The following is a 13,579-nucleotide window of genomic DNA, read 5'->3' as shown; positions in this document are numbered from 1 at the left end:
GGTTGTTTAAGAATCTTTCATGCCAGGCCAGGCAGTGGTGGTGTACATCTTTAATCCCAGCAGGTAGGTAGACCTCTGAGTTTGGGGCCAGCCTGCTATATAGAATGAGCTACAGGACAGTCATGGCTACACAAAGAATCCCTGTCTTGAAAAACCAAAAATCATTCAACAACAACAAAAGAATCTTTCATGTCATGATCTTAGGGCACTGAATCTCCCTGAGTCCTTTAATTTACCAAAACTAATACATACTACCTTTGCACATCTTACAAAATTTGCAAGTACTTAATGTTTCCATTTGCACTATAGAAGCAAAACCTGAGAAACATGAAAGGGAAAATCAGCCCAAGTTCTACTCACTATATACACAGATGCAAGCTTCATTAAAAAAATAAAAACCCAGGTCTAGCATAAGAAAGAGATATGTGTTATGACAAAATGCAAGGATTGTTAGACATTTAAAAAATATAAATAATTTGCTATGCCAACAAAATAGGAATTACTTGTAACTTTTTAGTGTTTCCAAGTAAGAATTTCACAAAATTCAACAATAATTCAGGATAAAACATGATACAAGACAATATAGTAATCAGTTCTCTTACAAAGAATAGACTTAAAGTCAGGTAAGGGTGAAATATTAGCCTCTTTCCCCTTTAAAAAAATATGATGAGGATACATACTACAGTTCTTCCTTGATTTCACTGTTTCCAGAAATTCTAAGGAATATGGCTGAGAAAGAAAGAAACAAACAAACAAAGGGACAAAGAAACAAAGGAGCCAGGAAGATATACATTGTAATAATCCACGAATGACATGGTTGTATATGTAAGAAATCTGAAAGTACCTTCTAACAATTTATCAATACATAAGAAATTTTAACAAAGTTGTTTAATATTAAATTGATAGGTCACTCCCCAGAACTTGATGGTGGCATCCTGTTATTGTATATCACATAGTTATTTCACTGGACACAAGCTGGTGCTCACCTAGAAGTGTCACTCTTAGTGGATAACTTTCATAGCATTGGAAGATGCCATGCATACTACAGGAGAAAAGTGATTGTCAGTCTCATAGGATCTAAACCTTGCAAGCTAACAGAAATGGTCAGCCTGTAAAGTGGCAAATAATAGTAACAAAATTTTATGAGGTTAACAAAATACTTTTTAAATTGGATTTAAGTCCTGCTACACAAGTTAAAATCCACACCCAACACTGCCAACAAGACTAAGAAACTTTGGATCAATAAGGCATGAGCCTTAGGGGAAAGCCTACTAATCTTAGTCTGTTAAAAGACATAGCATTTTACAACTCCTATAGACTTATTGGACTCCTATACACCCATGCAACTATACATCATTCAATCTTCATCAAAGCTACATTTTGGGAGTATATGGTGGTTAACACGGAAACTCACTATTGATTGGTATACAGAAAAAAGGAGAAGGTAACAGCCTTAGCTCTGCTCTAAGCACCATGTCTATATCACAAACCTCCTCCCACAGATCAAGAACAATGGGAAAGAGTGAGCAAACGGATTATAAATGCCAACAGAGTGGATGACTGTTAGGAAACAGTATTTTCTCACAAAGCCAGAGAGTTGTGTGTATATATATATATATAAATTCACAGCTGATGAGACAGCATGTACAAGACCTGGGCAGACCCAAGCTAGGCAAAATTCTAGCATAGAGAGAGGAGGTTGGAACTAAGGACCGCACCTAGCTAGGGAGCTATTTGCACTTGACAGATTCTGGGAGATGAAGAGTCAGTTTTCCTCAAGAGTGCAACACATGATGAACTAACCACATCACAGTACAGGCCACACATTCAGGCATATATAAGCAGTACATACTATACTTGGTGGGTTAAAAAAAAGAGAGAGAGAGAATATACAAATTTGGGTGGGTAGAAAGGGGAGATGAATCTGAGAGGAGTAGAGAAAGTGGGACAATATGATCAAAATATCCTGTAAAAAATAGTAGAAAAAACTAATAAAATGAAACTTTTGTAGTGAAATAATTCACACACACACACACAGATATATATATATATATATATATATATATATATATATATAATATAAAAACAAAGACTCGAAAGCATGTTCCTTTTCCCACCCCAACTTTCTCCTCTTTTGTAAAGGTGTAGAAGAATTTTAATCCAGAAATATGGCTGCTTTGGAAAGGGATCACATCCAAAGACCCTCTAGGTCTTTTCTAGAATACAGATACACTCTGTATTACAGTATGATCTGTCTGAAATACTGACATGCCCTGAGTACACACCTTTCATCCCAAACAATGAAGGTAAGGTTAGTATATAGAATGGCGCAGCCATGTTTGAAAATGACATCTAATTGAGTGGCAGACACAGTGGTGAATCTGAGGAAGATTTGAAAGAATGTGTTAGAGACATTTCCACAAGAAGACACAAAAGAGAGGTTACTTAAGAGCAGCTCAGGGAGAGAGAAGAGTTTTTATGGAGAGTGTTGAACTGAGACAGTTTTTACAAAGACAGGTTTTATAGAGAACAAGCAATACAAAGGTGAGAACACAACAAGCTAGAGAATGAGAAGGAACCAGAAGATTAAAACATATTGCCAGAATTAGTCTGAGTCAGGGAGAGCAATTCAGTCAGAAACCAAGTGAACCCAGTTTGAATACGTCAGCTTGGAGAGAAATTTGGGCTACAACAGCTGAGTTGAAACAAGCACAAGAGTTCAGAAAGGCTTGGGGACAACTCTCATCTCATCTCTTCATCTGAGGAAATAAAAACACTTACAGAAAGAAAAATGTTTTCCAGAAACCTCCCAATGGGCATAGTTTTCCTCCTGTTCCATTGCTTAAAGTGAAATGAAATGGCAGTCCCTTTCTTTAAATCACTCACCATTAAAGGAAATGAAAGTAAGTGCAGGGCATGGCTCCACCATGTCTTAAAATCTCTTTATTGTGGCTCAGAGAGAAAAGAGAGATTCCTCTGATTACTACCTTAACGCTTAGAAAATCAGTACAAGATAAGTAAAAAACTGAGTGACCAGAATTGAACAAATGGTTCATCTGCCTGTTCCTCCAAATAAGTCTTTTTAAATCTTGAAAAGAAATGGGATGCTTATATATGCCTAAATGTGTGGCCTGTACTCCTTGCTTTCATAGCTGAGATATGAGTGTTTCATATTGTGGATGTACTTGCTTGTAGCCTACCAATTTGGAAATTATGAAAAAGTTCAAATGACTCTTTTTTTTTCTTATTAATTTATTCTTGTTACATCTCAATGTTTATCCCATCCCTTGTATCCTCCCATTCCTCCCCCCCCCCATTTTCCCATTATTCCCCTCCCCTATGACTGTTCCTGAGGGGGATTACCTCTCCCTGTATATTCTCATAAGGTATCAAGTCTCTTCTTGGCAACCTGCTGTCCTTCCTCTGAGTGCCACCAGGTCTCCCCCTCCAGGGGACATGGTCAAATGTGAGGCACCAGAGTACGTGAGAAAGACATATCACACTCTCCACTCAACTGTGGAGAATATTCTGACCATTGGCTAGATCTGGGAAGGGGTTTAAAGTTTACCTCCTGTATTGTCCTTGGCTGGTGCTTTAGTTTGAGCGGGACCCCTGGGCCCAAATCTGCCTATCACATTGTTCTACTTGTAGGTTTCTAGGACCCTCTGTATCCTTTTATTTTGCTATTCTCCCATGCATCTCTCATTTAGAGTCCCAATAGGATGCCTTCCCCTCTGTCCCAGTTTCCTGGTAAGTGAAGGCTTTCGTGGGAAACTAAACAACTCTCTGCTAAATGACACCTGGGTCAGGGAAGAAATAAAGAAAGAAATCAAGGAGTTTCTGAAATTCAATGAAAATGAAGAAACAACATACCCAAATTTGTGGGATACATTGAAAGCAGTGCTAAGAGGAAAATTCATAGCACTAAGTGCCTTTAAAAGGAAATTGGAAACATCGCACATAAGCATCTTAACAACACAACTGGAAGCCCTAGAAAAAAAAAAGAAGCAGAAACACCCAAGAGGAGTAGACGCCTGGAAATAATCAAACTCAGGGCTGAAATTAACAAATTAGAAACTAAGAAAACAGTCCAAAGAATCAACAAAACCAAAAGCTGGTTCTTTGAGAAAATCAACAAGATAGACAGACCATTAGCCAAACTAACTAAAAGGCAGAGAGACAGCATTGAAATCAACAAAATCAGAAATGAAAAGGGAGACATAACAACAGACACTGAAGAAATTCAAAGAATCATAAGATCCTACTTTGAAGGCATATATGCCACAAAATTTGAAAATCTAAGGGAAATGGGCGATTTTCTTGATCAATTTCACTTGCCAAAGTTGAATGAAGAACAGATAAACAAGCTAAATAGTCCCATTTCCCCTACAGAAATAGAAGCAATCATCGATGGTCTTCCAACCAAAAAAAGCCCAGGGCCAGATGGTTTCAGTGCAGAATTCTACCAGACCTTCAAGGGCGAGCTAATACCGATACTCTTCAAGCTACTCCAAAAGATAGAAATGGATGGAAAATTACCAAATTCATTCTATGAGGCCATAGTCTCATTGATACCTAAACCTCACAAAGACTCAACAAAGAAAGAGAATTTCAGACCAATTTCTCTTATGAACATAGATGCAAAAATACTAAATAAAATACTTGCAAAACGAATACAGGAACACATCAAAGATATCAAATGACTCTTAGAACTATATGTGGATCAGATATGGTTCTACATATCTGATGGAATTTTTATTGTTGTTTTTTCCAGACAAGGTTTTCTCTGTGTAACCTTGGCTGTCCTGGACTCAACTGTAGACCAGGATGGCCTTGAACTCACAGAAATCCACCTGCCTCTGCTTCCCTGAGTACTGAAATTGGAGCCTTGCACTACTGCTCCCTGGTTTCTTGGTGGAAACGTTTTAAGAATTCTATTTATTTCCTTATATATTGACTTTGTTTATAGACATTGCTTCTTCTGGCCTACTTCTTTCTTTCAGAATTTCTTCTTCAAAATCACGTGAAAATTATATGACTCTAGATGGATTTGTTAAGAACTTTGATTGGTCAAACAGTACATGCCATTTGGCTAAAGGAACATCTTTGCATCCCTTTGACATACTGAAGATTCTGAAGTGGTAGGAGCCTGGGTCCCCACATGATACAATTCAGGAGAATAGAGAACATCCCACAAATGAGAGCCACATCTCGCAAGCTCAGGTCTCACCTTGGGGAGAAATGTCCTGGCTGCTGACTTGTCTCCAGCCTTCTGTCTTTGGTCTTTAAGCTCAAAGCTTAGCTCCCCTCCTACATATCTCCTTTGCATCATCAAAATATCATTTCCATCCTCCAAAATGTCTACCCAGACTTCTTTATCTTTGTTTCTCAATAAGGTAAACTGAAGGTATGTTACAGATGAAAATATTTTAAATCATAAGCACACATTCTCTGTGTGACAAAGTTTCATCTCACTGAGCTATGAAACAGGAACACAACAACTGTGCACTTTCAGAGTTTGGTGGATTTCACTACAATTTTAAACCTTGATTTAAGATATGCTTGGCCTTTGCCCAATACAGATCTTGGTCTACACTAGGGTATCTGAAGGAGAAAAGTGTATCTTTATATAGAGATAAATGGTATTCAGTTTTCAGTTTTTGCTCAATTCTTAATGGTTAGCTTCATTTACTATTTCATAACGCAGTGACATTGCTCCTTTGAAAGATCCAAGGACATCTGCCCAGATCACACATTTCTATGAAAACTTAGTGAGTAGATGAATGAAAAAAATGTGCATATATATATATATATATATATTCCTTTTTTATGAACATGACTTCAAATGTGGCAAACAAACCCCTGGACAAAATGCCCCTATTTCTACCACATACAGAATTCTGCCTTAAAAAGGGCAAGCTTGGATGCAGGCAGAGTCTACTGCCAAACTCTGCCAAGACAGGGTAAGCAAGTCCTCAATAGTTCTTGCCTCACAAATATGTCTGTCAGATATATTGGGCCAGAAGGCTGAAGAAGATACTCCAATGTTATAGAGAGTTTTGGGTGACTATTCAGGTAGCAAACTGTCTCTGTCTTCTCATTTGGAAAGCTACTAAACTGCACTACTGGACTACTTAGATAATCAAGTTTATTCCTTCTCAAGTCTCTGACGGAGTTTAAGACCAGGTAGCTCAGTTTTACAATGAAGCTTAGTTGTTTAGGAGTTAAGGTGGTTTTAGGTCTAGATAGATGTTTTAGGTTGATAATGATGATATGTGATAGAGATTGATTTACATTCAGAATTTTAGACACACCAAGATAGGAAATATGTTTTCTTCAAGACTGTCAAATACAAATAGCTTAGAATGTATCATTTATATAATTCCTGATTGTGTCATGGTTCTTTTTACTATAGATAGTTTGTTGTATTTATGTGTAATAATATAAATGTATATGTAAAAAGTAAAAATGTTAAAAATGTGCAATTTAATTTTACCTTACATTGTGCATATCTCCCAAATGGCTATCATTCCTAATAATACATATCAGTGGTTCTCAACCTTCCGAATACTATGACCATTTAATACAGTTCCTCATGTTGTGGTGAATCCCAACCATAAAATTATTTTGTTGTTACCTCATTATTGTAAAATGTCTGCTAGTTGTGAATAATATTGTAATTATCTGATATGCAGATGACTGATATGCAACCTCTATGAAAGGGTCATTAATCCCCACAAAGAGTTAGCAACCCACAAGTTCAGACAGTTTGTTAAGACAAATGAAAGAAGCAAAAGTTTATGTGAAACTTTATTCAAGATACAAGCCCCCTTTGTAGATGTCAGCAGTGGAAATAGTCCTGTGTTCAGCTTCATGAACTTCTCCAAATATTATCTTACAGTGAAAGTTTGGTTTCTTTTGTATTTCTGTTTTGTTCCCAGATGTGGGATGTGGGAATGATTTTAATTCATTCTCAGTTGAAAACATGTTTTGCTGGAAGCATTCTTGTGAAAGGGTACATGGTGTTTTTCTGGAAGCTCTATTGTGAAAGGGCTTGTGACGGTTTGCTGAAAATAAATATGTGAGAAGGTGCATGATTTTTAGAAAGAATACAAATAGAAGCCCGCAGACAGTGAGACAACACTTTTTGCAATGCTATGCCTTTCAACAGTTTACATTGCTTCACTGGTCTTCACCGGTCTTTGATTTTTCAGAGAGAAATGCTCCAGAGAACTTGTGGTACTCGACTGAGTCTGGCTTCTTTTGCTGATTGTGACTATTTGGCGAAGCCTTATTGTTTCTGGTGGGTCATGTCACCACTACTGATTTGTGCTGCTGTTTGGTGTTTGCTATTAGATTGGACTGTCAAAGCAGAATGCAATTGGCCCAAGGAACTACATCTAAAGAGATCCACATCCTCCACCTCTACTGACCTTCATTCTCTCATACCTCTTGTTGGTGGGTTGGAAGGAGGTAGAAGTGTTTCTGAACTCTAAATAAAGTAGATTTTTTCAAAATCAAAGCCTACAATATCTAGCTAGGCAAAAAGTACTCATGCATACAAAATGGTCATGTTTTAAAATACACAAATCACCCACTACCAGTTTCATTTTCCCCCTCTGTTCTGCTCAGGATGCTTTTAACCTACACGGACTATTGGCATATCAAAAGCTGATGAAGAAAGTCACTAGAGATTTCATGGTACCCTATGCCTCCAAAGCCGTTACAGTACCATATTTTCCTTAATGTATATTAATTCCTTAATGTCTGTACCTGTGTGCATATACATTCATGTGTGCATGTTCAATGGTGAAATGTGGACATCATTATGAAAACATGAGGGAGTTTGTCCTCTCCACCACGTAAGACCATCAGGCTATTAGGTACAAGTGCTTGTATCCCTTGAAGCAACCCACTAGCTGCAACAGTATCTTATACACAAAAATGTCTATCATGGTGGAAACTATGATCAGCTCTGAGACCACTATATAACATGATAAAATGAGTCAATAAAAATGCATTCACAAGGGAGCAATAATCTTTACCTCAAACTCTACCAATGTATTTCCCTTTTAAGTTTTAAACACTGTAGCAAGATCAGGTTAAATCAATGATGTTTGATATATTTGCCTGTGTACACACATGTAGTCAAGGAGTTCTTTAGATCACGCATGAACTACAGTATCAAATGAAAATGAAGAGGTAAATAAAATCCTTAAATCTAGAACCAGTAACTACCAACAGGTAGCACAGGGTCCTCTCTGAGAGTACTAGCAAATTACTGAAAAACTGGGTCTTAAATGATTTTGATAAAACTACAAAAATGAAAATTAATTAGGATAAATTTCATATCTGAAATGAGTGAGTAGAAAGTATGAGACTGGGAAAATGTTTGTGTGGGCATGCCCATGAAGAACCAAGGGTGTCAATCCCCTTGAGCACTGCTCGAAGAGGCAGCCTAGAAATGGAAACTGAGTCACCTTATTCTTTAAGCTATATCAATAAACAAGACTCTCAGCTGAAAGGGAAGCAAGAGCACAAGAATTCTCCAAAATAACATATGTATGTATGTGTTTATGTACGTGTTTATGTATGTATGTATGTATGTATGTCCTCTAATATAAGATACAATAAAATAGAATCTATTGGGTTAATATTTTATTACACATAAGATATGTGTGTGTTTGTTCCTATTACTCCAACCAGTACACCAGTATTTGTACTTACTTAATGAGCATACTAAGTTAGTTATTTCAAAGTATCAAAGGATACATCTTAGGAAATCTATCTTCATGCATTTCTGAATAATCTCCCTGTAACAGTCATTAACTTTGTTTGAATCAAGTCTTGTCTTTTTCTTTTTTCTTTCTTTTCTTTTTCCAAAAAGGATGGGAAGCAACAGTCATGGATCACAGAGGTTATTCCAAGTTGGTATTCCAAGTTGATCCAGCCTTGAAATATGTCCTTTTTGGCATGTTTTTCTATCCTCCATTTCTTCACCCTGTTGGAGAATGGGGTCAGCTTTGGAATGATAGCCATAGCCACATGCTACATACTCCCATGTATTTCTTCCTCTCACATCTGTCCATCCTTGGCATATATTATGCTTCCACCAATGTCCCCAAGAAGGTAGCAAACCTTGTGACCCAGAAAAGAACCATCGTCTTTGTGCTGTTTAACATGCAGTCATTCTTCTATTTGGACTTTGCAGCTACAGAGTGCTTGATCTTTGCAATGTTCTATGATTGGTACATAGTCATTTGTCACTATCTACACTACACTGTCACCATGAGCTGGAGAGCATGGACTGTCCTGGCTTCTGTTTCTTGGATACTTAGCTTCCTCCTGGCTCTGGTCCACTTAGTCTTCCTCCTGAAGCTGCCATTCTGTGGGCCTCATGAAGTCAAGCACCTCTTCTGTGAAATCCTATCTGTCCTCAAGCTGAGCAGATACAATGCTGAACCAAGTTGTCATTTTACAACTTGAGTGTTCATCTTAGTGAGACCACTCTGTTCATGTTGGCCTCCTACACATACAACCTGGTGGCTATCCTGAGGGAGGATTCAGTCAGGGGCCTCTTCACCTGTTCCTCCCACTTCTGTGTAGTTGACCTCATCTTTGGAAGCATCATCGCCATGGACACGGCCCTCAACTTTTAGCACCCGAAGGAGCAGCAGAAAATCCTTTCCATGATTTACAACATTTTCAATCCCATGCTGAACTCCTAATCTATAGCTGGAGGAATGTTGAGTCAAGGGTGCTCTGAGAAGGATGCTATGGAAGGGCAGGCACTGTGAGAATATCCTGAAGAAGAAGGAGCTCCACCCTTTGTAAGATATGGTACCTGGCATTTACTTTGCCCCTTTTCTAAAATAGATGTTATCTTAAAATAGAATATTATGTACTCTCATTTAAAAACTGAAAAACATGGAAAACTAAAGACAGAAAAAGAAAAAAGAATCCCTTAATTACTTACTACAAATACATTCACTGAAAAGGCACAAAATTAATACATATAAAAATTAGTTAACTTCTTAATATTAAATTTCTTTAAAATTAAAAATTCATTGTTAAGAAATGAAACATGATTCTATAAAGCAAATGTAAGATTCATACCATCTTGTTTGTTTTTGAAACAGAATGTAACCACATAGAACAAGCTGACCTCACACTTGAAGTCACCATCACCTCCTCTATAGTAAGAGGCTAACAAGCTTTCACCTCCATGCCTACCTCATACTGCCTCATATATGAAAATTTCAAATGAATAACATATACAAATTAACTCATAAAAACTAAGCAAAAAGTTGAATTGGTTTCTCAATATAAACACAATAATTGATAAGCACAAGGAATAGTGCTCATCACCACTTGTCAACAAAAAAAAAATATGAACTACATCACCATGATAGCTTTTTATACCCAACAGAATGTTTAAAGACTTTAATGATTTATTCATTATAAGAACGATCAGAAACATAACTCCAACGGTTGGTAAACAATCCATAGTACTAGATAATAACACTGGAAATATTTTTACCTATTAAATACACAAAAGCACCTTTGTGCTTTAAACTGTGGGTCACAACCCCACCTGTGGACCCCCAACTGAATGTGGTGCTGAAAAGAAATTAGTAGCAATAAAAGGTTTCTAAACATTTAGCAACCAAAGACCAATTCAAAATAAAAAACGTAACAAATTTGAGTTGCTTTTTATAATTGCTGACGCCTTTGGGTCACGTGTCATCTTTGCAGCTTGGGTTATGAACACACAGTTTGTGCACATGCCACCGCACCAAATAATGTCAGTGAATGCTCCCTGAATCCTAAGAGCTGACACTACTATACATCATGAGTTCTATGTTTCTACTGTACAAAGTTTTCAGCTCTTAGAAAAATATAATTATATAAGTACAGAAAACAAATATGTCTAATATTTTGCTACTCTCAAGAATCTAAGTATTTTCCTAATCTTCATATCTAAGTATACAATTAGTATATATTTGAATTTTATTATGTTAGAATAAAGAAAAAGTTATTTATTTAAGATAAGTCTAAAAGTTGCTGTTTGAGTTGCTGGCTTGAGGTTAATGAAAAATACATAGATTTTGAAATTAGAACAGAATTTTTAACAGGATCTAAACATAAATCTGCCAGTTTTCTACACTCTCACCGATACAATTGTAAATTCAAAATGCTGTTGAACTAAAAAATGTGAAAGGGCTCTGTGTCCTGAGGTAGCTAGTTAGTTTCAGATATACCTCGGTCCATACCTGATGCAGGACATGACTGGCATACCCAGCCCTCAACCCTAAACTTTCCAGCCCAGGGGCAGGAGCAAGGGCAGGGGCTTGCAGTCTCCCCTTCACTATATAATCCAGACAATTTGGTTCCCCTCTCTCTTCTCTCTCCTTTTCTGAATCTCTCCTCTTCCTCTTCTCTCTCTCCACTGTACATGCCTCTTCTCTCTCTCTCTCTCTCTCTCTCTCTCTCTCTCTCTCTCTCTCTCTCTCTCTCTCCTTTCCTCCCTCCCACCTTGCATGGTGGCCTAGAAATTCTCCCAATAAACCCGCATTTATAAACTATAACTTTGTCTTGCAGTTAGCTTATTCCTGCAGTTCAATCTTTCCTGATGCTTGTGACTCAGGGGAAGTTGAGCCCTACCCAGCCTGCCAGGCAGGCCATCTTTCCTGACCTGATCCAATGGATCATCTTTCTCCACCTGGAAACCTGGAAGGAGTTAAGTACCCAGCCCAGTGTCCAGGAGGCACACGAGGACCGCTATTCTTTTATCTCCCTCTGTCTGATACAACTTTGGAGTGGGTGAGTGACCCATCTCTCACCTGATGCCAAGAAGAACCAGCTGCCTCTTTAGGGACCTGTGATCCCTGGGACTTGCTCTGCCAAGCCATGGTCAGGCCAGAGCCAGTGTGTCCAGACAAAGACTGGGGGACCTTTGGATGTGGAGTCACCTGATCAAAGATTATCCCCGCCCAAACTGCCCTATCCCAGAGTATTGAGTGGGAGGCCCCTTCTATATCGTTGGGATTCCAGCAAAGGCTGGAGAGATCAGTGCCACCGGGTCTAAACCTCAATTCCCAGAAACCTGATGGATGTCTTCAGGAGTTTTTCCAAAGTGAATTTACCTAAGAGCTTTTGTTTGTTTGTTTGTTTTTTGCTTTCAGTTTTTGGGGTTTTAGCGGCACTCTTTCCCCTCCCCCTCCTTCACTATAGGACAGATTCAGCTCTTTATATGCAGCCTCACATCTGGCTAGCCTCTATCACATCTCCCTTCAGGTGACAATGTTTTAAATCGAACACCACAGCTGCTTTCAACACATGACTGGTCACCATGTCGACAATGAGATATAGATGGTAGAGCCCTGGCTTCACCCGTATCTTGACTAAGGACGGTCACATGATTGGCAGCCATCTTTGTTGTGGGAGAGTATTAGCTTCGCCACCATTTTTATTGAAGGCTGCCTGGTGCACTCAGTATCTTGCTGACTGCCAAATCTAATTTCTCTGCTTAGTTTAGCGGTTTGGATAAATAAGTCCGTGCAAAAGGGGTACTTTATTTTAGTATTATTAAAGCTACAAAATCACCTTATAAATTATCTGAGAACTGATGCAGTTAATTACAAGATCAAGCTTTGACTAGTCTCCTGTTTGTTTTCAAAGTTAAGCCTAGGATGGATAACTAAAAAGAAACAAAGTTTGTTTAGCTCAGTTATATTTAATAGATTATGGGTCTCAAGCCTGTCAGAGACCTGTTGAATATGGCATTTAAGATGTTTAAACTTATTGTGACAGACAGAGAATCCTAACAGTAACTCTCTAAGGTATCCAAGAAGATATGAGCACAAGGACTCTGCCTGGATTACAGTAACCTAACCACTGGGAAAGACAGCCCCAATGCTTCTCCTGCTGCTAAGGTCCTGTCTGAACTATGGAAAAATAGGGTACACAGAGAACTGATTATTCCATTTTTGCCTAGACAAAATAAGGTCAGCCAGTCTCCCAATTACTTCTCTACAGAAGAGCCTCTCAAATTTGCTGAGCCTGGCACCTGAAGACTGATGCTACTCTGGGACTGTGTCTCTAACAGGGCCATAAAAATGACTGGAGCCTAATATGATGGTCATGTGGGTACTGGGTAAACTTCTGTCATTTTAATAGAGACATAGGCCACTTGAACTATACTTTCTACTATAATTTATCTTTCACAGGTCTCTGATGGATTTCAAGACTAACAATTAGATAGGAAAAAATGTAAAATTTATGTAAGTTATGAGGACCTAAGAAAGCCTAAGTTATAAGGATCTCAGAGAGTGTTTGAGGGTCTAAGAAGATATTTTAAGGTTGGTAAATGAAAGCTATGAATGAAAGCTTCTAAGAGAGTGTTTGAAGGCCTAAGATGGTGTTTTAAGGTTAGTAAATTCAAATTATAAAGGTTGGGGGGGGGATGCTAACATATTGAAAATTTGTCTCTTTTAAAAAGACTCTTTCAAGCTTCAGGAAATAGACTTCTCACAGGACAAATGGACTCCAGATAAGTACTGTCAATCTTCAGCCTGTT

The 13,579-nt window shown here is 38.1% G+C and overlaps 1 pseudogene; it reads left to right on the top strand.

The window, feature by feature from the left end:
- Positions 1-8,959: 8,959 nt before the first annotated feature.
- LOC127194809 (olfactory receptor 2A5-like) lies at positions 8,960-9,766 on the top strand (annotated as a pseudogene).
- Positions 9,767-13,579: the final 3,813 nt, after the last annotated feature.

The sequence above is a fragment of the Acomys russatus genome, chromosome 10 (assembly GCF_903995435.1).
Source record: "Acomys russatus chromosome 10, mAcoRus1.1, whole genome shotgun sequence".
Taxonomy (NCBI): domain Eukaryota; kingdom Metazoa; phylum Chordata; class Mammalia; order Rodentia; family Muridae; genus Acomys; species Acomys russatus.
Note: the sequence above shows the minus strand (reverse complement) of the source record. Positions and strands in the feature narration are given on the sequence as shown.